This window comes from Agelaius tricolor, unplaced genomic scaffold (genome assembly GCF_023055355.1).
Source record: "Agelaius tricolor isolate 1412-34295 unplaced genomic scaffold, bAgeTri1.0.p SCAF_8, whole genome shotgun sequence".
NCBI lineage: Eukaryota > Metazoa > Chordata > Aves > Passeriformes > Icteridae > Agelaius > Agelaius tricolor.
The window spans coordinates 23,014,246-23,040,045 of record NW_027269268.1 but is presented as its reverse complement, the minus strand read 5'-3'; the positions used below and the strand labels follow the sequence as shown (position 1 = coordinate 23,040,045).

Here is a 25,800-nt window from a genome sequence, read left to right as displayed (position 1 = left end):
TGGGGCCTTCCAGACTCACCCAGATTAAAGATTCTTAAAGATTCTTTTTCCACTAATCCCTTCAAACACCTTTGGTGCTTGAAGAGTTTGGATTAGTGATTTTTGGAGATGATTTTCATCTTATCTGTCTTAACACAGGCCTTGATTCCTCTGGTTGTTTTTGCTGCAGTGACTAATAGCACCTCCTGGCAATGAACAGGGATGTTTCCATAGATACACATTCTCCTCACCCATTCCCCCTTATGTAGGTCTGATGCCTGATAGTGGGGGGAAATCCCCTGGGGGAAACCTACATGGAATCATATATATATATATATACACATTGCATTTATTATGGTATTAAAATATAGTATGTGATGAAATATTTAGGAAGAAAATTAATGTATCAGCTGTTAAGTATGGTTGAATGTCCCCAAAGAATCTCAGCTTCCAGGATGAGTGAGTCCTTGAGAATTTTTTAATCTTTTTTTGCATGTTAACATATAAATGAATATTTAGCTATGATAGAAACGTTACAAAAGAGGAGAATTTTAAAGTTTATTTAGAAGAATTGAGTTATAAATTTTCTGTTGATCTCAGCATGATTGCATGATTAGAAATTTATTACTTTCTAAGCCACTTATTACAGAAAATATAGAAATTTTACATCATAAATTCTTTTATTTAATTCTTTTAAAAAGTAACTTCTCACTTGCTTTAAGATGAATATCATTTTCTTAAGTTGCAAAATAGCAAAAAAACCTAAAATCTCCTCTCCTGCTACTGAAATTAGTTTCTTTTGTTTGTAGTTGAACTTTTAAGAGAGGGTCTGTTTTCTTGATTACGTAGAGTAAAATAATCAATGTAATCAGGTTTTGATCAAACACAAAACAATTAATAGGCTAATACACATGGAGGGAAACATTTAGCCTGGATAAAGAAGGAAAATTCCTTTAGTTGTGAGTGAATGTGTGCTGGAAATTTTTTGACACCCTGAAACATTTAGTCATTATAGTCTCAGACCCTTATAGTCTCAGACCCTCTGTTCTCTGCAATCCACATTCTTGTTGCATCCACTGGTCATCCTACAACACACCCTATTTTCGGACTGAAAATATCAGTAGATCACTGTGAAAAGATAATGAGATTTGGTGCACTAAACTCAACATGCATTTCCTAGGTGTCCTTTCAGTAACTAAAAGTGTTGAAGAAGTGGAAGAAGACAACTTTGGCTATTCCTATGGACTTCTTGAAGCAAGAGAAAACAAATCCTATTTGTAGCAGATGTTCAATGCAGTTTGAAATAATTTCAGACTGTCAGCTTTCGGGTAGTTCCCATGTGAACTTACAATTTCTGATGTTTCAGTTTCTAACAAAGTTTTACCAGATTGTTTTGTTTTGTTTCCCTAGGCCTAGCACAGATAAACAGATGAATTGGACTGAGAGAAGAAATGGAGGACCTGCAGAGACCCTAGAATCCAGAGAAGATTCCATGGTTATTTTAGTGAAAGCTTTTATTCCTAGTTTGTGTAATTTTTTTTTGCTGGCTGCATCTGGATTAATTTTCTAGGAAAGAGATTCCTTTTCCCACTCAGTCCATTTTGTTTTAAATTTTTTTTTTTTTTTTTGCTTTGTGCTATTTTGGAAAAGTAATAAGATGCAAGTAGGCTACCCTTATCTGAAGTGGCTTTATAAGTAGGACAAAGTCTGAATCTCTTAGCAAAAACTTGGACAAAAGTAAAGATCCTAATTTTTTTTTATTTTTATTTTTAAGTTTAACAGCTATTGGTATTATGTAACAACAAAATACATGGCTAAATTTAAACACAACTTCAGACAAAAAAGGCAACATTGATTCTTTTGTACCTCACCTGATTTTAAAATAAACAATTGTGAGGTTCAATTCTTTCTTTTCTTGGCTTTTTTTTCCCTGCTGTTTTTCTGAACTTAGCTTTGCAATGTGCTTACAAATATTGTAATAGACTTTGGCATTACAACAACAGAAATGTCCTATTAAAAGCAGACTGTTTTATGGTGTCAATTCCACTCTGCCCCTGTTCAATAAGAGCAAGTGCACAGATCAGATGAGTGGTTATATAGGTACACAAGGGTGAGGACAGCAATCAGTTAATTGAATTTTTAACTCCAGAGGATGCTTGGGCCATAGTTTCTGGATGCAGTCAACCTCATCAGGTTAGGTACCTTGCCTGTCCTCCCTAGACAGTTCTCCTGCTCAGTCTGATGTCTCACTAGAGATACCAACCTTTTCTGTAAGAGAGAAACCCTCCTATTTTCGGTATGCTGATGTTGTTGCTCTAGGCTACCACAGAGTAGAGCTCTGGGCTGTAGCTTGTCCCATTTTTTTCCACTGCCTTGTGCTAGTGATTCACAACATCTTTGCTGTCAAAAAGCCACAGTTTTTAGTGGGAAAGCATGAGACACAACCGGGTCGAGAGGAGGAGAGGTGATTTAAACAAAGGACTGTGACATATCTCCATCTGTGCAGTTCAGCTGTCACACGTGGCCTCCTGGATGGGAACTAAAAGTGTGCTAATAGGCTGCAACATTCCTAAAGTGTATAAACACTTTAGAAATGTGCTTCTTTTGATGTATGACTTGCAAAATATTGTAAATGCCACAATATGACAAAGAGAACTTCTACACAAAGTATTGACGGGACATGGAGAGAAACTTAAAGGAAAAAAAGGAGGAGGCAGATTTGTCAGCCATTGAAGTAGCAGATGACTGGGAAGCATAGAAAATCAAAAAGGTAAATTAATTCTTGTAAGTATTGTCTAGTATTTAATTTGATTGTCTTATTTTTCTGTTTTGCAATCTTGTCCTCAGGAACCCTGTACTTTGCTGAAGGAAGGAACATTTAAGCCTGTCAGGTTTCAGATGCAGCCAAATGAAAATGGATCTACTAGAGGTATGTACTACCTCAGGGCTTCAAAGTCAAGCAAAAGTGTTCTGTTTTGGGAATTTGGGAACTGCTGCACATATCCTGCCTTGCCCAAAGGACAAGTTTTGTACCATTAGATGTTATTGTAAACTTTCTCTGGTGGACATGAAACAGAACTGTTTTCTGTAGGAACGCAGCAAATGGAAATTGCTGTACAATAAATGTTTTTCAAAACAAGTTAAACATTTCTCTGGCTAACCACAACCTGTATGGTTTGGTATGGTAAGGGGTTAAAGTAGTGCAACCTTGTGTATTTCCACAGTGTATTGTCAGCAGAGCTAAAATGAACTCTCTCGTGTGCTAGGCATAAAACAGACTCCACTCTGTGAAGTGAGCTGAAACATCATATTTAACCATGCTCCTACAAGAGCTTTACATGAGGACTGCCAAAACATGTGGGGGTCCCTAGAATATGACATACTTTCTTTTAAGGCACAAGATGAATTGAACTATTTCATAGAAACGCAGAATCAGTAAGGTTGGAAAAGACCTCCAAGGTCATTAAGTCCAACTTTTGACTCAACACCATAATTTCAGCTAAATCAGGGCATTAAGTGCCATGTCTAATTGTTTCCTGAATGCTTCCAGGGATGATGACTCCACCATCTGCCTGTAGAGCCCATTCCAATACCTAACCAATCCTTTAGTGAAGAATTTCTTCCTATTGTCCAATCTAAACGTCCTCTGGTGCCCAACCTAAACCTCCTCTGTTGCATCTTGAGGCTGTCCTCTCATCTTGTCACTTGTTGCCTGAGAGAAGAGGCTGAGCCACACCTGGCTATGTCCTTATTTCAGGCAGTTGTGGAGATTGATAAGGTCCCCCCTAAGCCTCCTTTTCTCCAGGTTTCAGCTGCTTCTCAAAAGATTTACTGTCTAGACGGTTCACCAGCCCCACTGCCTCTCTCTGGACATGCTCCAGCACCTCAATGTCCTTCCTGAAGTGCGGGGCCTAGGACTAGCCACAGTACTTGATGCATAGCAAAATATATTAAAGATTAGGAGAGAAAAAATATAATTGTTTCAGAAAATATATAAACATAGCTTTATCTGTTTAATTTTTCAAGAGACATTATATTTTTTGATGTTTGCTTAGCCATTAAAACAGTACTAAGAAGTGCTTGGGATATAGCACACTGTTCATTCTTAGGAAGAGGAAGCTGCAGCTGATTTGGCAGCTGATTGGTGTCTGAATCTGAGATGTTAAGTTGCTGCTAATGTGGCACACAATCTATCTTGTGCATGCACCACCAGCAGTAGAGCTGCAGGCAGGATGGGCTTCAAAAGACTATTCAAATGGCTCATGTTTTTCAAGTAGAATTTTTGACAGCTATTAAGGCAGCTAAACTGCATTTTTAGAAGAGATTACATTTCTTTTAGATTTTATTTATCTGTTTTCTTATGCAAGTAAACAAGTATTGTGTTGCCAGGATTGCTTAACCACTCCTCTGATGATAGAATGACTTACGAAAATCCATGATTCAGGCAAGATCTTGCAAAGGTTTGTGGCATCTCATGCTTACTAAAAAGGAAAGACTGATATATTTTTCAGCACTGTTGACACTTGTACAAAAATAAGGTTTTGTGCCCTGCTACTGAAATGCCCTGTAATGGCCACATTAAAGTCGTTGCAATGATGACTCTGCTCTAGAACTGTGAACAGGGAAATTGCTTATCTGAGGCCATGGATTTTTGCTTCAGCCTATTCCAGGGAAAAAAATAAAATGAAAAAGTCCTTAAACTGATGAAGCTCACTCTGATGTAGAAAGTGATATATGTAAGTTAACTACTAATTATTCATTCTAAAAAGGCTCTATACATGGGCATAGGGAATAATAGCGAATTATCCTAATCAGAAATTGGATAGACTGCAATTTGTACAGCATAACACAGAATGCAGACTGAAATAATTTGGGCAGCCTGGCAACACTTCTTTGCACTCCTTATGTTTCATAAATTATTGAATCATACAGCAGTAACTTACTGGGCTGAATTTGCCAGAATTTTATCTATTAAAATATCTTCCCCAATCTAGTTCAAGAGAATGAAGCAGCATTCTAATAATTGCATAACCTTTAAAACAGACTAGTCATTTAAAACCAATTAGTATTAGGGGGGTTCTCCTCCATATCAGGTCTTTTTTTAATTTTTAAAAAATTATAAGGAAGTAAAAGTTGGTAATAAGTAAGTTTTTTTCTGACAAAAGGAAAACTTTAAGGCTGCTACTATATTTTCAACTACATTATGTATATTCAGAGAAACATAGAGAAAAAATACACTGAAAACAGACCAAAATTCTTTGTGTAACAATGAAAACAGTATAGAATAAAGTTAGAATATGCAACAAACCAGCAGGAAAATGACAATGTGGTTTATTTCTGCAGAGCACAGTGACAGCTACAAGAAGCCCTTCTTGCTGATCCTGATCTTTGCTTCTCTCTCTACAGCCATCCTTTCACTTTGAATTCTGAAAACCAGAAACCTTCTCCCACATTATCTGTGGCATAATGGTAAGCAAGGGAGAGCTGTCCTCTTAGCTTACAAACATCCCTGAAGGAATGCAGCTACCATCTGATGCTCAGCAACACTTAAACTTCTCCAGTCCACAGCACAGAAGGAAATTGTCAGTAGCTGCCAGAAAAAGATCAGGTTTGTTTCTCTGCAGCATGACCTGGCTGCAATTGTGAAGTTTGACCAATATGAAAAAATATGGAGTTTTTCCTGACATCAAGTCTATTTTTGCACACTTTCTCAATTGAGCAAAGTGTGCAAAAATAGACTTGATATCAGGTTATGTCCAGAGATACCTATTATTTTATTTTCTATCCTCTAATGACATATTTTTGATCAGGAATTTACACAGCTTCTAGGATCCTTTTCCCAACTCGTTTTTCTGTATTTTGTCTTTAACTGACATTACCTCACTAAAGCTTTAGAAGCTCTATCAAAAGACACTTGCACAAATTGCTGCTGCCTGTGATGGCATGGAAGTCTTGTGCTGTAGTGGGTTGCCTGCCTGGGTCATGCAGGATGATGTGCAATTACCTAAATGCTCTTTACCTTTCTCTCAAAAAGTAGGGCTTAATCAAAAGTAATAGTGGGCTGTCAGTGGTCAATAAGTTGTGCTTTGAGCTGGCCTCGTTTTCTTCTGAGTCAAGCTATGTTCATGAAACACTGAGTTTTGCTTCATTTCATCTGTGATTTAAAATCTTTGGAGGATTGAAAAGAGGTAGTTTAAAGAAAATTAGCAAAAATGGTTTCAATGAAATACCATGACCTATGAAGTGCATGTTGAATAAGATGAATTAATTTTTTTTCCCTGGCCTTAAATGATGTTGTGAAACTATGAGGCAAATAGCATAAGCAGTCTGACATTGCTGTGTGCATCATGATAATTGTTGGAGCTGTTTCCCCATGTGACAGCCTTTGTACTTACTAACTAAAACCAGTTAACCCAAATCTATTAAAAATTCACTATACAGATCTTCTGGGCTGACACTTACTGAGAAGAGCTTTAAAATAATTTTTCTATTTAAAATTATTTGATACTTATGCCAAAATATTGACATAGTATCTAAGCTTTAGACAACTGTTTAAAAGTTACCTTATCAAAGGCTAAGCTGGCAACATGCAAAGGATTTATTTTATTTTTCAATATGTTTCTATTCTTTGCATCTCACTTGATGGCTCTGCTCAGCAAGAATTTTGTTTCATGAGATGGGTGGAGATGATCACAAGCTAACTTGGGGTTGGTTGTGAGGCCAAAATGTGCTTGTGAGCAAATACAGTGCAGTGCCTCCAACGCGTGCCTCTGCCAAAGGAGGTGCACTCGAGTGACAGTGCACAGTCAGGTCAGTTTTGTAACAGCCTCTGCACCCACCTGAGCTAAAAACCAGGGGCTGTGACCCTCACATGGGTTTTTCCACTCTCTTTGACCCTTGAATGGGGCAAATTTCCACAGCAGCTTTCAAACTAAAGAATCTTACCAGACTGTGTAAAAGGGTATTGTTTATTCTGGCTAGAAAGGAAATTTTAATGTGAGGTTCTGGAGGACTAACACAAGCTGAGCATTTTCATACAACTAGAAAATTATACAAGTGAAGTCCTCTCTTCCCTTCAGGATACCATAGATTACTACCATTTCTGTATCAGAAATGCAAGTGATAAGTCGTACTTTAAAAATATGTTCAAGCTTTCTGCAAACTCCACTGGATGATTTTGCAGGCAACATTTTAAATAATGGAAGCTAAGGGTTTGGTTGGAAAAAGTTTCTGTTTCATATTCTACTTTGTACTCAGGAGCAAAGATACTTAACTGGAGTCAAGTAGGTCTTTACCTCAGCATGTGTTGCAAAATTTTGAGTTTTCTCAAAAGCCTCACCTCCTGAAACTGTAATTGCACAAGAACCTCAGTTTTCTAGGTCAGTGTTGGAAAGAGAAAAGAGAAAAAATAATGTGAACATATCCCTGGAGGCAATGTCCCATTACTTTCAAACCAGCACATTATCATTGCCTGTATAATTTTTTTTAATAATTCACTTTGTTAACTTTTAATCATTAAACTGTTTGGAAGTCCCACGAGCAGAAGAGTATTATATGTGTCATATTAAAGTGTGAATGCCTTTTAATGGTTAGATCAATCTTCCAACCTCAGTGTATTCAGCTGAAGCCAACTACAGCTAGAACAGAATATATCATCACTGAAATAACTAGCAATGAAATAATCCAAATAGTTTATGATTTCAGCCAATCTGGAACTGAAATTCAGGCAGTTGTTGAAAAATCTAGTCAGCCCCTTCCAAAAGTTGTTGAAAAACCTATCAGCCCCTTCCAAAAGACAATTTTTTCCAGTTGGGAAAAAGTCTTCATAAAGGCTGATATGTCTGGGAAGAGCACACGGAACCAGTTGATGTCCCAGTCTATTTAAAGCTTTTAGCAACTGGGAACTTCTGCAAGCTTCTACTTGGGAGCAGTTGCAACTATAGTTTCCAGAACACTATTATGTTTGAGAAGCTTGTCTCAGGGTGATCCTATTAGTTGTAGGTCTTGAAAGTTTAAAAAAGCGTTAAAGAGCTTTTAACACTTATTTCCATGACAACATGTAGCAGCTGCATTTCAAGCAGATCAATGCAATCCCTTTTGTGTTATCAGGTAGAAGTGTATAAAACATGCCTTAATTAAGCCACGTGCTAAACTAAGTTAAGCTGCCTTTAAACAGGTTCCAGCTTGCAATGCCACCACCACAGGCCTGGTGGCTGAAGTGAGAGCTAACCACTAGGAAATGGACAGAAACATGACAATCACATGCACTTCCTGTAGCTTGGGTGTCAGAAGCCAAACATGCAAGGGAGGAGCCTCTGTCCACTTAGATCTGTACCCTAAACCCTCCCCATATTGTAGCCAAGATACAGGACACTGAAATTATGTGGTCCCATAGTGTCTGCTATGATGGGAGCAGCTTTCCTTGGGATGCAGAGAAGTTCTGCATCCTCTTTATGCACCAGACCAAATTCCAGAGGATGAAAGTGGGCAGTGGAGTACAGATAATGTGTCATAAAATCGTCTCTATTCTGCTCAGAGCACTTCTATCCTTTTGCTGATTTCTCAAGAATTAATTAATAGTACCAGCTTCTAAGCTAAATGGCTGCTCTTTCTTTATGTTTGTATCAAAAATTTTTGCTCATCTCAGCAGTTAAATATGGTACATTGTTTTGGACTACCAGTATTTATATATACTTATATATAGAATATATAGTATATATACTATATATACTGTATTATAATATATAGTATTTTTTATATACTACCAGTAATTATATACCAGTAAATACCAGCATTGCTTTCATAATATGAAGATAATTTTACATATCTATGTGCAATAGCATCAACAAGCTCTGTATTTGTTGTTCTTTTTAAAAAATACTGTGCTGAACAGTTAAAATATGTTGTGTTTAATTTGGAATATTATTTTTCTCATAATGGTGGACTGAGGTCCATCTAATCTAATTTTGCCATCATTTATAGTATATTTCAGTGGAATGAAAATGACAACCTTCACTCTCATTTTTTTTTGTGAAGATCTTTCTTTCTTTGTAGTGTTTTTGTCTCCTATTTTTTTTTTTTTTTTTGCGTTTGATGATTTGTATTTAATAGGGCATTTTACTTTTGCATTTTCCATCCTGGTATAAATACTGTTGATTAATGCTGGAACACTGCCAGACAAGCTTGCAGGAGAAGGGCTGTGCAATTCTTAAAAGTTGTACATAAATATTCCTGACATGGAGCCCACTCCTCCTCAGCACCACTTCCACTGGAGCTGCTGATCAAGAGAAGCACTGGCCATCTGTGATGAGAATGTCAGAAGTGTATTGCTATGTTTTCCAAGAAATAGAATTATCCTTTTAAAAAATAAGGTCTGATACAGTTTGGGAATTTTTTAAGAAGGAACTGCACAACACAGTGTGATATTTTTGCAGTGTACAGCACTTATGGTCTTGATTCCCTGTGACTGTTAAAAGGGAGATAATTGCTGAATGCCTTCTGTTACTTCCTCTCCTCTCATTAGCTTGGTTTGACTTAAAGACAGTCCCAGTGGCATCTTGGCTGAAAATCATGTAAAATATGGTAAGTGGGTGTTCTGAATTAAATGGTTTTGTTTTCCTAAAGATCATTAAAGTATCTGCTAGCACATTCTAGGCTTACCTAACCCCAGTGAAAGAACTGACATACTTTTGTAACATTTGGTTGAAACCACATTTACTTAGGTCAAAGATCAGGTGACACAGGAAGCTATGGAAAGTATTAAATTAATAAATCCATCTGCCTTTTAATTCTTGTGTGACTGTTATTTTATAAGCCAATCTTGGAAATGTGCTTCAATTTGAGTAAAGTCAGTCTGTATCAGGAACATAACCTGATGCATTTGTGTGAGTCCTTGTATGGACAGTGTGACTCTGAATTAAAACATTTCCATGGATTTCCCATTCTCTTCAGCTCATTTCACAAAACCATAGATGTTCCCAGAAAAAAAAAAAAACCACAATCTAAGTAAGAAACTAATATGTCTGGCTAAATATTGTATATCAAACCTCCAGGTTTTTCATTCTTGCCATCAGATGTCTGCAGAGTCTTAATTAATTTTCCTGAGTGGGAAGTAAAAAAAACCCAGTTAAAATATGAATTTCCAATAATGATTTTTAGCAATACAGCCCTAGCCTGTGGTTTCCCTTGTGAAAACAGCATAGCTGATAAAAATCACGGCAAGTTTGGTGAAAAACCAAAGGTAGACAATGTATTCTATTGCTGTTTTCTGTGAAAAACCCTTCAGCAACCTTACCCCTTCCTCAAACTCTCTACTGCTGTTTTACTTTGCTCCACTTTTAGGGACAGGCTTAATTGACCATGATTTTCACTCAGGCACAGTGAGGCATGAAGGAATAACCTGGCAAGAATCGCACAGGTGAGGTCTCAGGTGCCTTTGAGGTGCTTTCTGTCCTCTGCATGAACAGTAGAAACCTCTGTATCAGCAACAATAGGTCAGATGTTGAAGAGCAGCTGGCAATTGTTCAAACATAATCCATACCTAAGATAAAATAATGATAGTCCAAGATTGCAAAATTACTGAAGAAACAGCAGTAAATTAACAAAAATTGCTTTACAGCAACACATGTTTACCACCAGTTAGTCTAGCATAGGTCCAAAATCAAGAGACATTGGAACTTTGTATTTGAATCACATTTTGGGGCAATGCCTTATGAGAGTTCCTCACTAGAATGTGTTTGCAGTTGTTTAAAGTACTATTAAATTAAAGCAACATTTACTAGACCTGAATTCTGATCCATTCCAAGTTATCCTTTCTATGCCAGACATTTTGTAGGAGTAATATTCTAACACAGTTCCTACTGGATTCCTATGTGTGCAAGAAAAATTATCAAAGGAAAAAGAAATGGACTTTTAAGAGTGCAAACTGGAATGGCATGAATTATCTCTGAAATGTGCTGAGCACCCCAAAACAACCTTGAAAGAAAAAGTACTGAAGCTGAAGTGGTTTCAGGTGGTTGCAATATCAACTCTTCTCAAGCATGATTTGAATTACACTCAAGGGAAAATTTTAATTATGCTCTTCAGGCATTTTGCCCCATGACATCAATTAATATTGACAGAAGACGTGTGCATGCATGCCTATCATGGACCTCATCCTGTCACTTCATGCCACCTCTAAGAACTGGTGTCTGCTGGAAACAGAGCCTTCTGGCTCATTCTGTTAGTGGAAAAGGTTTTATTGTTACTACATTGAAAGAGTCCTTGTAATGTTTTTGTCTGTAATCACAAGGCAGCAAATGCTGTTCAAATGATACAGAACAGCCAAGTGCTCAGACTTTATTTCTTTTTATATGGACAAGTGGACACAGTTTAGCTGTTAATACCAGTTAGCATAGCGCAAGGACGTTCCAGTGTAAGAGATAAAAAACCCTGTGGTTTAATTGGAAACACAAAAATAATCCATAAATATGTCTAATCCTTTCTGAAAAGTATGATTGCCATGCCCCAAGTAGGAATTTTCACAAGCTGCACTGGAAACAGATTTGGTTTTTGCAGCACTGAAAGTAGTTGGATGAAGTGACAGTTGCAGGACATGACACTGAATCAACCTCATCTTTAGGTGAGGGCTGGAAACATACTTTTTTGGGGGGAAAAATTGAGGAAAAATTTTTCAAATGAAAGTGAGTTTGGGAACTCTGCCCTGTGACACTGGACAACACCTGCCTGCCTTAGGAAGGTGAGAAGGCAATGGGGAAAGAACTTGCTCTTTGACTCTTTAAAGAGGGAGGAATTATTGTCACCTAGATTTCTGTTTGGAACCTTTAAAAATTTCTAGTAAAAATGTGTGAAAATCTGTACTAATAAAAGACATCAAATAAAACCATTACTCTGACCAGCATATAGAGAAAAGTAGTCCTTCTCATTCAGAAGCTGTTTTGCCAGACAAGTAGCTCCTTGAGCATGAGACTTAAATATTCTTATAGCATGTACTCCATTCTCCTAAAATGAATGGCTGTATTTGATTCAAGCTTTTGTATCCTTATCTTCCTAGGCTAAGTCAGATGTAACCTACTAGACTCTGTTTTTAGGTTATTTAATATAATTGAAGGATGGGTGACTATGTGTGTGACACATAATCAGTGCCTAATAAATCGGCAGCCTGTTTTTACTGGCCAGATTCCCAGGGTGCAGATCAGTGACATGCATTTCACTGCCTTTAAAGTCTATTTAGGATCAAATAAAATTCATCCTTGCATAAAGGTCCTGTGCAGATGCTTTTGTGACAGCGATGGCTCTTTAGATCCCAGAGCAGTAGCAAAAGGACAGGCAAACCAGCTCTGTGTTTAACATCCTTCACCTTCTGCTCACCTGCTGGTCCAGGCTGAGTGCTTGGCTCTAGTCAGCTGCTTGGAAAAGGAACTTCAGGGTGCTCATTCTTCTGCAAAAGAAAAAAACATCTGAAAGTATGCACTGGATGGATTATGAGAAACAGTGATTGGGGCTTCTCATTGAGTTTTCCTCACAAATTTTCAGAATCTGTACTTTGAGGTAAATCAGCCTTGAGTCACTGTGTGTGGCTGTCAATGTAAGAGGAGAAATACATGACAAAAAGGTACATGCATTTTAAAAGAATGCTTGAGATTTAGCTTTACTGTGCATACTGTCCAGTTATAGAAGCCTTCTCAGTTTTTATCAGCATTTATGGAATGTTCCTCTTCCAAACCAAGGTTTTTAAAATGATAAGTAAAGGGCCTTAGCCCTCAGGATTTCAAAGCTCCACTTCCTTCCTACACTTGTGAGTAACTGTGATGTGTGAATTCCATAGTATCAAGTATCCCTGCTGTTGTAGCAATGTGTCTTACACTGCTAACAATTTACACATGAGTATCTCCTTTGCATATTTGGAAAATAACTTTGAAATGCCTCCATAAAACATTAAGAAACCCTTGCTTTCTCTTAAATAAAGCCACATGTAGTGACATTTTTTTATTTCTGCTAGAAGTAAAATTTTTAAGCTTTTTAAAATCTTTTTCTGTATAAAAATGTCACTAAAGTAGCCAAAGAGTGTATGTTAAAAGTTTAAGAAGGGAAATTTGTATTGCACATAGTCCATTAGAAAATCTTTCCTCTTAGACAGATGAAGAAGATTTAGGATTTTTTCTTCTTGTATTAATTCAGGAGTAATAGTGGACCAGAATGGATATTTATATAATGTGCAGATAAATATTGCAGCTTTCAAAAACAGATTTGCCAAAGTATTTGTCAAAGTATTTGTCAAAGTATTTGAAAGCCTTGTTGAGTTCAGTTTTCCAGCATGCTTAGAAAGAGAAGTGAAAATCTGTGAAAGCAGATATTATTCCCATCTCTGCCTCAACCTAAATTTTCTGGGGACTAACCTGGTCACTTTTTCCTTTTCCACTGCATGTTCCAGACTTCATATATGCATATTCGGCACTGCTTGCCTATGGGAAAGTCACTGGTGAAAAATATGACACCAGCTTGATGGTGAGCCCTCTGAACTGCTGAAGTCAGCATTTGATATCCTTTGTAATATGACAAAATTGCTATTAAGCAGAAGTTGAAAAAGCTGCAATGGTGGCTAAGAATGCAAAAGGATGACCTGAGGAGATGTAGGATGCTCAGTGTGATATCAAGGTCAAGCAAAACAATCAGAAATGCTGCTGTGGGATGTGAAGATTATTAGCTGGAGAACATAAGTGCAATTAATGTCAGTCAATGTGATTGTTTCTTTTAATTGAAAACCACTCATGTCAAATAAACCAGTCTATCAAATAATCATGATTCCACAAGGAGACAGAAAAACTGCTTTAGTCTAATAGTCTTTGTGCTGTGTGTTGTAACTGCAAGAAAGTGAATCTCAGTTTGTGAGGTCATTTTAAAGTATTAACAGCTCAGCTTTACAGTGATCTATTATCCCATGTGGTGATTAGCTTGCAGGTAGCTCCTGCATTAGTGCTGCAGCCAACAAACGTCAATGTCACTTTCTGAATACTTTGTTTTTCGAATATAAAGTTCTCTCTTTGTCATCTCTTGGCAGCTAACTTGCACACAGTACAAGTACACAGAGATCTACTGAACTCGTGTGGTCTCTTGTCTTTGCACCCTCTGCAAAAACTCTGCTTCCACTACTGATATAATCACCCCATTATTCCATTGCTCCAGAACACCAGCAGCAATTTCCCTCCCACCTGTGAGGCCAAACAGAACTGTTGTGCTTCTGGTAACACTGAAATGGCTATTTTGTAATTTCAGGTAAACAATTGAGAGAACTCTGCAATGTTCCAGCAAGTCAGGATGCATCTACACCAGTGTACAAAAAGAGGAGAGAAGGGAATCTCCTAATCTCTCCTATTTCTTTTTTCCACTTTGTGGAATGATTTTGGAGTATATGAGAAAGATTAATTCCTGTTGAATAGAAACTGCAAGGATGCTCTCTGACCACCAACATGCTTTAAGTTCAGGGTTATAGTTGCAGAGTTGATGTCAGATTGCCAGCACCAGCTACTTTGTGCTGCAGACCTACCACACTGATGCAGTCATGTCTTACAGATTTCTCAAAATCATGTGTCACATTATCAAAAATGAGTTCATACCTAAATTTTCATGGCTGCATTTTTATATCTTATCTCACATTACAGTGTAAGATTTATGTGGTTGCTTCGATGGAGCAAAATTAATTTAGCTGATAAGGAAAATGGGTATGAAGGTATTACATTATCTGAAAAGGACAGTTAGATTAATAGATTGATTAATAAGAGACCATACTGAAGATAACAAATTAACCAGTAATAGTCAAGAAAGCTGAGTGACCTTGTTGGCAGCTAAGGGCCCATCTCAGAAAATGAGACCAATGAACAATTCATGAGTATTTATATCTGTTTGTTCAAGTAGGTGGTCTTTGAATGGACAAGAGGGAAAAAACCAGTTACATAAAATTCCTGTAATAATGGTGAGTACATATCCCTAACTATGTGTAAGTAACTCTGGAGGTCAATCTGAGAGTATTTATTAGAAAGGAAACTCTGCATAACAGAATATGTCCATTCAAAAATAATTTTACAACTGGTTTAGATTTTGAGCCAGGGTCTCATCTTGAATCTCTCAGAAAGCTGAAGTCCTTTGGGGATGTCTGGAGTAACATATCTTTTTCTCAGATCAATTATGATTTTGAATTTGAGGGGTACTGGTAGATTTTTTAAAAACTATTTAGCAATTTTTCTTCTTTCTCTGCCCATTTTTGTGCTTATGCCAAGAAAAATAGTGTATGAATTTAAGATTTTGAAGAATTTGGCACAGAGTCTTCAGTGGCAGAGCGTCTTAGCTCATTTTATTAAAGCAATATTTGCATCAGCTCTAGGCCTGCCCAATCATCTTAGCTATGAAATCCATAAGGACCTTCTGCCTTGTCATGATTCCAGAGATTTTCCTGACTATTGAGAGCCCACATTTTCCTGAACTTCTGACTATCAGCTCTCACATCATCTTGTGCAGTTTCAGCAGAGACTTAACTCTGTAACTCTTTGGAATCCTGTTCAAATAATATATTTTTTCAGTCTAGTTCTAACATAAAAATGGCTTTGTTGAATTAGATCAGTGACTTCAAGTCTAGAAGAATTAAATTAGATTTAAAATAAAATGGTGTTTACAATATATGTTTGCATAGTAGAATAAAAATACTGCAAGAAGTTAAAAAAAAGTCAACATCATTCTTGACAGAGATTTCTTCCAGCTGCCCTAGCATCCCAGCTAGGATTTGTGAGGCTGCCTAATGGCTTCTGTGACTTTGTTCCAAATATTGCTCCTGACCAGAGTTCTGACATATCAGGGTAGGAGCAGGGAACTGTAATTGTTTGCACCTTGGTGTTGTTTTATCCCCTTTCCTCCAATGGGTAAAAACTGAATAGTTTTTCAGTTTCAGCTTTCTTTCCTTCTTACTGGCCCTGTACAGTGGAAGGTGGAATAAGTTTTCAGAGGAGTGTTTCTACTGTAGCGTCCTTTTGAATATTTTATTTAAACATTCTATGATATTTGCATAAAATTTATGAGTGACAGAAAAGAACAGTTTTGGGGGTTCAAACACACTATGTTAGAAACAAGTAACTGGGTTTGCCAGATCAGTTTTTTGTTTACATGTTCTGGCTGATTGCATAAGTGCTTTTCTGTGGTAGTAGATGGGTTTCCATGGATCTTAAGTACATCTCCCTTTAGATGTATTTAAGTTGCTAAATAGACAATCTTAGTCATCAACACTAAAACTCTTTCTTCAAAGAAATTTTATTTCCATATATATTTTTATTTTTTTTTACTCAAAAAGAAAGAGTCAAAACCCACCATGTTTTAATCAAATGAAACTTGATGAGCTTTCACCCTATCTAGAAATATTTGATTTTATTTGCCTACAATAATTTTTTGAAACATCCAATGAACACAAAAATTCTATTGCTTACATGAGTCTTGTGTACAGTATGCTAGACAGGTAAATTGACTTTATTTGAAACACTTTCATCTTGAGGATTTTCCAGGACTAGAAGCTGTGTTTTGAGTAGACAGCTATTGCCTCATGGAATTTAATCTCGATGGCAATCCTGGAATCAAAATTCGGTATGTGGGTGTGTGGCTTTTGTTCATAGGTTTTTGTTTAGTTCAGATGCAACACAATAAAATAACACTAAAATTATAAAAGGTTTTCTGTCAGTGCTACAAAGCATTTTATTGTTTCTAAAGATCATGCAACATCGCTATTATCAGCTTTCAAAATCTGAAGGGTATACAGGTCTTCAAAGGATTTCTGATCCACACAGTTATCTCTGTAACACACATGACTGCAGAAAGCCATGGTGGTGCTGCATCATGTAAGCATCTTCTTGCAAATTTCTGTCTTTACATTTGTACTTGTGGTTTTCATTTCTCCTGTCCTCCTTCCCCAATCAGCATATAAAAACTGAAACAATTTAGTAAAAGCTAAATGATCAGAAGAAAAGTGAGCTTAAAGCTCCATTAACCAAGGTAGTACAAGTACAAAGGCATAATAAACAGGCTAGCTAATTAAAGGATCTTTTCAGAAAAGAACTAAAGAAAAATTTCTTGCATGAAGTCATAAATTTAATTCTCCTCTTTCCAGAAGGTTGAGTTTTGTGTTCAAGAATTTCACATTAGAAATCTGTGTGTGTGACTCTCAGCACATTTTCTGTTTAATTGTGTCCTATAGCATATTTTGTGTCCTTTGGGGTACAACCTCATTTTCAGTAAAGTTAAAAAAGCCCCTAAAATTTAAGCTTAGGGCCTTCTTCAGAGTTACTTCTGGTCTCCTGGTTGTTACATGTAGAGTTGGGTTAACCTTATCCCTAGCCTCTGGAGAATACATTATCAAGGGCAAAAGTGCTATTGCCTATGGGGAAAATCATTCCCTTTTAATTGTCCAGATGTCAACTGTAACAGACAGGTATTGTATAACAGTAACTATTCTTGTTTCTTTCTCTTGATGGTACTCTTTACCTGACACCATGTGTTATGTAACTAGCAATACATTTACATAAAGTGATTTATACTTCATAAAAAATACCCTCCCAAAGCATCAGATGCTCTAGACAAATAAAATACAAGTAACCAGAATGGGATTCTGGCATCCACCCAATAACATTACCATAGCAGCAAGGGCATACAATAAAAATGTAATAGTCACAGTTAGTAAGTAGGTATTGTAAGTGAAGGGGAACAGATGCGGTATGGAAAAGGTCTGCTAGTGGTTTGTGTACAATGAGTGATCAACCCTAGAGATTTAGGTCAGCTAAAAAATTTCCCTTCAGGGATCTGAATTCCATAGCTGCCCAAGACACATATGGTAGGTACTCTGAGGAGTAGCTGATCCTTTATTTCCACCAGAAATGGAAAAGGGAAGTCACAACAGAGGCTTAAAAAATAGTTTGCATTACCAGATGTTAAAAAATTGTTCAGTCTCTAGGAACTAACAGAGAATCTCATTTTCAATGGACCCTTGGAAAAGTTCTCCATTGCAAGTTAATAGAAGACATTAGAACACTAAAGAAACAATTTAGTAGTTGTGTATTCTAACTAACAATTTGACTACTGCTGAATGGAGTACGTAATTGTAGCAGATGTTATCTTGCATCCTGTCAAATCAAACCTTCCTGATATGTTACAAATATGAAACACTGATTCATATTACCTTAATATGGCAGTGAAAGACTTGGGATATGCTGGGGAGAGCAACCAACTTTTAATGAATTTCAGTTTCCTTGTGTTGAATCTGACAATTTAAAAGGCTCTCTGGAATACAGAAACGCCTCTGCTGGACCTTGAAGTGGTCAGATCATTAATTCTGGATCTCACTTTGAGCTTTGACAGATTTCACACAACTGATAGAATGATCTATCTCACTGTATTGGCTAGTAGTTCTGGCTAGAATCAGCAAAGCTAAAACATTACTTTTTTTGCATGTGGCATGAAATTCCCTGGCAGAAACTTAAGGAGACAAGTCTTGAGGGTTTTGCTCCCAATAAATAATGGTATCAGCTGCTTGACTATTGAATTTCCATGCTAAAAGCCAATTCTATATTTATTCTTCAGTTTTGTGGAGTTAGAAGCAGAACTTGGTGCAGAGACAGCACAATTTCAGATTGGCACATTGCCTGCTTTACTGAGGGAGTCAGTGATCTGCCAATGCAGCAGATTTCTGGGGTCTACTGGGTGGTTAAGGCTTTGGGTTGCCCCTCATCCCATTTCTTAGCATGCCACCCTCAGTCAGGACCAGAGGAGGCAATGCCTTGTGTTATGTAGCAGGGTAGAGCTCTCCTCTGTCACTGATAAATCCTGGTGACCAGTACAATGGTTGTCTTCAGGCCCTCTGAGGGGCTTGGTTCAAACCTGTTTGAGGCAAACTGAAGATTGTACTTGACTATTAAATTGTGCTCATTGAGAGGCTCTTACACTTCTGCTAGTTTTACTTCCTACTCCTGTAGTCAACACAATGAAAACCTCAGTAAAGCAAACTACATTTAAAAGTATGCATTTCTTTTGTCACACAAGATAATAATGTTTACAACTGCAGATTCCCCCCCCAGTAAATGCAGCTCAGCAAGCTCAGTCCTGGATATTAGAACCTCTTGGCCTTTTTCCATGTTGCACATTATCACTTGTCACAAAAATGCTGCAAGTGAAATGATGCCCTTTTGTTAGGGCCACAATGCAATTACCTTAGTGTATTTGGCATTGACATGCTTAAGGAGATTAAACACCTCCACTGATCTAGGATAGGGAATGGTACAGCAGCTCATTCAGGCTTAATTGTGTTGGTTTTGCCAAGGCTGTAGAGTATAAAACTTTTCATCAACATGAACTGACATAATTCACAATGCACAGCAGGACCAGTTTTAACACACTGGCAGAGATGGTTACTTTGAGAGCAGAGCTGTGTTTTAGAGTCTGCTCTTGCATCTGTTAGATCATATTTATGTGGAAATGAATTTTGAAAGCATATACATCTCTGTCCTTATGACATCTGCTGAGCCTCTTTGCCCTTTATCTTTGCCAAATCTGTTGGTTCATGTAGCTCCCTTCAAAGGGTCAGTGGGACATCTCAGCTGCATAAAGTGTCAAGAACCCCATCACACTCTAACAAGCATTGCATGTAATTCACAGTGCAGAGCTTAGGTACAAATTAGAAAACTTCTTTTTAAAATTCAAATGCTGTTATACAAAAGAATTCATCAAAGTTAATGTCAAGAGCAAGATTTTGCTATTTCCCCCACAATGAGCTGAGCAGTTCACCTTTTCCACTCTCAGGAAGAGGACAGCTTGTTCCTGCTCCTCACAGCCCCAGGCCACAGTCTGGCTCCAGGTTTGTCTGGGGATTCAGAGAGGGAGAAAAAGATGTTAGGCAGGTTTCTTCCTTCAGCTGCTGTCTGCAATCAACACCAGGCTTCTGCCAATGTTCCTGTTATCCTGTTCCCAGTGTTCCTTTTATCTCACAAGAGATGCTAGTTGGCTTAGGATGGGGAAATAGAGGTCAAGCACAGTCAGACTGATTGTGTGGGGATGTTTGGGTTTTATCTTGTTTTATCTTTAGTTTATTCAACACTATTTTTATAATAGTGCCAGCAATTATTCTGCCTTTGTATATTTTTGACTGCTCCATCCAGTCTGAATTTGAGTGGTGGAATGAAGCTTTAACTTTGGAGGAAACTGAATTCTTTAGGAGATTACCCTCTCCACTGGGGGAAAATATTTCTTGCAAGATGGATGGAATATTAGTGTGACCGTGAAAAAAAAAATTGAAGGAATAGCATAACATCTGTTTATAATTTAACATGTGTCAATGGCTGCAGGAGGCCTCCTTACCCTTATGTGATCTCTCTCTAGCTGTAATTACAGCTGTGATTGTTCTCTGCTGAGTTACCTAGAAGCTCTTTATTGTAAAACTTTCTCTAGCTTGGTTATTAAACTTCTGATAGTGCAGCTAGTGATAAGTGCCCATGATTGTAGGGGATGCAGCAAGTGATGTTAGTTGCCTGAGGTTCAAACATGAAGAGAGGCCGAAACTACAAAAATCCAGAGGAATTAGAACCAGCAGATAAATTTTGTTGTGGAACAAAAGACTTGCTGACTGTCTGAACAAAAAAATTTCTGAATTCTTTCAAAGATCATATGTTGGCAAAGGATTCTCCAAAATAGTGTGAATATGAAAAATAAAAAAGCCAAGCACATTTTCTTTCTGTCAGATATGACTCTCATTACAAATTACTCTATTATTTTAATCCAGAGTAGGTGATATGATGTACAGTCAAGGAGGTGATAGCTATAACAAGACAATACTGCATTAATTAATAATGGGACTTGGTAGAATTTTTGAAGAAGAAACACACTTGACTGTTCATGTTACTGTTAAGTGAATTAACTATGATTAACACTATACAGGCACTCTGAAGAAAAGGGCATGCTTATACCCTCCAGGATATTTGAAGTAGCAACCTTAGTATACACTGTACAATTTTTTTTTCAAGGACATGAGAATGAATTAAACCTAGCTTTAAAAACAAAACATAAAAATACATGACTAATACATTGTACTCATAGAGACTAGTGAAAAGATAAAATCAAGTCAATTGAAAGTAGATTTTAAATGAATATAAAAAAGACTTTAAATACTATTTTCCATGGCTGGAAGAAGTCTAACCAAAACGGCAGTAGGTGAGCAACCATTTGAGACATTTGAGACTATACCCAAAGACTTTGACAGCCATGTCTCTTTCTTATTTAACTTCATTTGAACACCTGAATTCTCCTTTGCTGGAATGCTTTGCTAGTGATGTAGAAGAAAAACCTCAGTATTAGCTGACTTTCTGAAGAAAATTTTCAAGAAATCCAGTTTTAATGAAAGAAGAACACCTTAGATTCAGAGAACTGGTTTTTTCATTCTAACTCTGATTTTTTTTCTTCTGAAAGAAATAATCCTGTCAGGACAATTTTAGAGGGCTGATATACTTAAATTATCTCATTGAGTTAGGTAACAGACAGACAGAAGCCTATATATGTTGTACCTGTGCTTCCATTTTTCTGAAAGCAATATGAATCAATTTAAATTCATTTGTATTTGTACATCCTAATGCTGAAATGTGGAAGACAATGAAATGTCCATCATGCATTCTGACTTAGGGTATGTCCAAGTGAAACTCTCAAGAGCAGAGCATTTTCCTTGCTCTACTCCCATTGGAACAATTATAAATATTGCAAGAGAACACAAATCTGACAAAACTTAGAGATATCCCCTTTGTGCTCTTTTAGCCCAGGTTTTGACTAACTCATTATGTGCAGCTTCATATTTGCTAAAAGAGATATCTACATTGCTTGGAACCAGTGACCATTTAAGAACTCCCAGGTATATCCTACTTCAACTTGTATCAACTCCACTTTATTAAATTTCTTGCATTTGTTTCGAAACATGATTGAGACAGCATTGAGAAAACAAAGACTATTTGCAGTATTTTTAATCCTTTTAGCAACATTTATTTACTTCCCTGAGGCTGGGAATCTAATCTGAAGAAACTAAACAGGTAACCATATATCAGAATGCTGTGTCATGGGTAGCATCCCTGGTGGCTTAAGTATCCAAAGCATTATTGCTATGTTGCCTCAAATTGAAACCCAGTGTAATTTATCATACATTAGTTATCATGTCTGTGCTAACTCATTCTGCATTAATTTATGTGCCTTGAGGCAGCACCACACTGTGTAAAGCACAGTTGTGAAGGAGAGAGATCAACCTAAAAATTCCATGTTGAATTATCAAAAGTGAATATGGAAAAAAGCTTTAGCATAGTGTAATTTCTGGTACAGAATAGCTCTTTTGTTTGTGTTTTGGACAAAACAGGTTCAGACACTTTATAAAGCTGGAGTAAGAAAACATGATATAAAAATAACACCTGTGAATCTCCTATTTGAATGTACTTTCTCAAAATGGTGTCATGAGAAAATTCAGCCTGCAATATATAAGAAAAAAGTCCACACTGAAAATACATAATTACTTTTGCAAATATTAATTGAGGTGTCAAACCACAATCTGACAATACCAACATGAAAGCAGATGCAACCAAAGCCTTCAGAGCTCAGACTGCTGTGCAATTTCCCATAATAAGAGTGGCAGAGATGGAGCAGCAGTAGAGTAACATGTCATTCAGTGTTTCCTTTGTGGTTGTGCACAAAACCTAATGTCAATAACCCTTCAAAGGAATTATCTTACAATATACAACTAAATTGCATTGTATTCATTAAAGGATAAATTCACTAAAAGAAGTAGGTGGTAAAGAGCAGCTCAAATATGAAAGGAAGTATTATTTTTATACAAACTTGTCCTTAAATGAAGTAATGGCATAATTTTTCTTCTGCTAGGTTTTGTGAAAATTTTGCTAAAGACTTGACTGGCTAAAACAAGGTCTGTTATTAGTCATGTGTAGCTGGAAAATGAGAAAATAGGGCACTGGAAGACATATTCTAATGAATCTAAAACAATGTAAGTTCTCAAACACACCCACCCCATTTTTACTTTTTATTCAATGTTACTCTCTCCACAGAAGAGTTTGCAAAATTAAGATGTTTCCTGGCCCCTGAAGATTGAGGTCTTGCACCTCTCTTGGAGTTTGCTCTTTCTGCAATTTAAAGCGAAGCCATTGAATTTGAGAGGTGTTGGTGAGGAGGTAAAAGGTATTCTGCATCACTCCTGTGGAGGTAAGCTCTGGCAGAGACAAGGGTAGAATAAGGATGGGAAAGGAGGGTAGTAACAGCTTTAAAAGACTGAAGATACTAAGGGAATAAATGTCAGTGACTGTAAATGTTTAATCTGGAGCTTGCACTTCGAAACATCAAGAGATATCTCTTTCTTCCTTTCCCCATCTGATTTTATAATAAAGATTATTTCTACTTTTGTGGGCTGATAAACTTTGAAGCTTGACAAATAATTTATACATGGAAAGAGAAACAGTTGGTTTTGGTTGGTTGGTTCTTTTGGTTTTGTTTTTGTTTTCATTTTTTTGTGAGCCCATGTTCCTCTCTGGTGTTTTCTCTGCAAACTGGAAAGAATTTCAGCATAGTCTATATATCTCACCCACTAATTTTTCCTCGTGCTTCAAGCTTGCTTTGTCTAGCTTTCCTTTGTATTTAATGAGTTAAATTCAGTATTCTCATAGCTATTACATATATTAAACTCCTTGGACAGTGGTATTGCAATGGGCTGACCCTGGCTGGATACCAGACACCCACCAAAGCCACTCTATCACTCCCCTCCTCAGCTGGACAGGGGAGAGGTCACTTACCAAATACTGTCATTGACGAAAATCAAATTGCAGATATTAATTTAATTTATCACTAAAAAAATCAGAGAATGATAATGAGAGCCTTAAAAACACCTTGCCCCCACCCCTCCCTCCTTCTCAGCTCCAGAACCTGGAGCACTGCCTCTCCCTCTTTCTTCACTGACCTTGGTGTCTGCAGAGTTGCTCCTCTCCCATATTCTCACACTTCTCTAGCTGCAGTTACATCTGGTTTTTACCTTTTTAAATATGTTATCACAGACATATAACTACCATTTCTAACTGGCCCAGCCTTGGACAGTGGCAGGCCTGTCCTGGAGCCACCAGGGATTGGCTCTGTTGGACATGGGGGAAGCTTCCGGGAGCTTCTTACTGAAGCCACCTCTGTGGCGCCCCTGCTACAAAAACCAGGCCATGCAAACCCAGTATTCTTTTCAGAGGTGGACAATACTGAGTTAAAATGGACTGCATTTTTGTGCATTGAAACACATGCAGATGGCAAAGGCAGAGAAACTTTAGGGCCAAAGGCTACAACTTTACATGCCAGGCACTGGTGTCTTGTCTTTGGCTTCCCAAACTTTTTTGTCCTTGAACAGAGTAAATTCTCTCCACTTGCTCATAGGATTGAGTTGAATTTTATCAGTCTCTTTCCTACCTCAAACTTTGCTGACAAAGAAAAATGTAAACCTGAGGTTATGTAAGCAAAATATTTGATGGTTATGCATTCTCATTTCCTAGCTCTGTTAAACCTTTAAATATATAAATTACATCTAACTGTACCACCTCCATGATACTTTGCAGAAGACCAGTTGCTTTCATCAGATCTCCTCCATTTTTTCTCTAATGGAGAGGAAAAAGTGTCAGGCAGCCCTCAAACTGCAGATTGGTGTTCATATTCTGATAAACAGGGGCAGAATGAAGGACATGCATAGTCACTGTCAGCCAGTAACAGGATAGAATATCTCTTTTATTCTTGAGCTTGTCCTCTTTGTTTTTTCCATGAATTTTCATTACTATCAATGCCATCTAGATTCCCACTGGCAGCTGACTAGTTTTTTCAAGGCGGGCTTTCTTGCGAATCCGGTTCTTCTAACAATGGATTTGTTAATAAACAAGTGCTTATTTTTTGATAAAACTCTGAATGCTAACATATCAAATTCAATAAAAGGAAACAGCAATTTCAAAATTATTTTCACCTTTTATTTTCTCCTTTCTGAACCACATCTAAAAACTTTACCAAGCTAGTTTTGTGTAACTCCTCCCAGGCTGCAAAATTTCCAAACCTTGATTTCTTCGGGGGAAAGAGGCCTCTTAATTTCACTGAGTTTTTTTGGTACTTTGGCAAGTCTTGAGTCTACATTCACACAGAATCCTATAGACCAGCAGCTCTGCAACCTTTCCTACCACATCCTGCAGATGATTATGAAGCATGAAGGAAACTGAGAATGCCTGATTTAAGATATTAGCATCCTTTGGAGGATATTAGGAATGCTGGGAAGGAGGGGAGTAGAAATCATTAAGAAGAAACATTATGTTAGCACCAGTGACACAGAAGTCAAGTGGCCCCAGAGAATCACTCTGTTGTACAGTATAGGTACAGATGAAGCTGCAGGCACATTGCACAGTTCCAAAGATTTCTGCACTAAGTTCAGCTGATGTTGCAGGTTTCTAATGTAGTTAAAAGCTGTTCCTGCTTACTTCACTAGTTCTGGCCCACATACTGTTTGCAAGCTGAAAAATCTCTAATGTCCTGCTATTTAAAAAAAAAAAAATTAGTCTGCTCAATAAACAAGTGAAACTACTATTGGAAATACTTTTCTAGATTGATCCCAAGTCTCACTGCACTTATTGCTGACTCAGAGTGAGTAACAGCAATGATGGCCTCCTGTCCTTGAAAAAGAAACTTGACAGTTCTACGATTTTGTCAAATTTACTTTTCCATGCCCACACAGTAAACTACAAAAGTGAGACTTAGGAC

At 37.3% G+C, this 25,800-nt stretch overlaps 1 long non-coding RNA gene across 1 annotated transcript; it reads left to right on the top strand.

Annotated features, from left to right (window-relative positions):
• The first annotated feature begins 2,236 nt into the window (after positions 1 to 2,236).
• LOC139592616 (uncharacterized) lies at positions 2,237 to 8,569 on the top strand. The gene is made up of 3 exons (XR_011680059.1): positions 2,237 to 2,749; positions 2,827 to 2,908; positions 5,386 to 8,569. It is a non-coding gene; the product is annotated as an uncharacterized lncRNA (long non-coding RNA).
• The last annotated feature ends 17,231 nt before the right edge of the window (positions 8,570 to 25,800 follow it).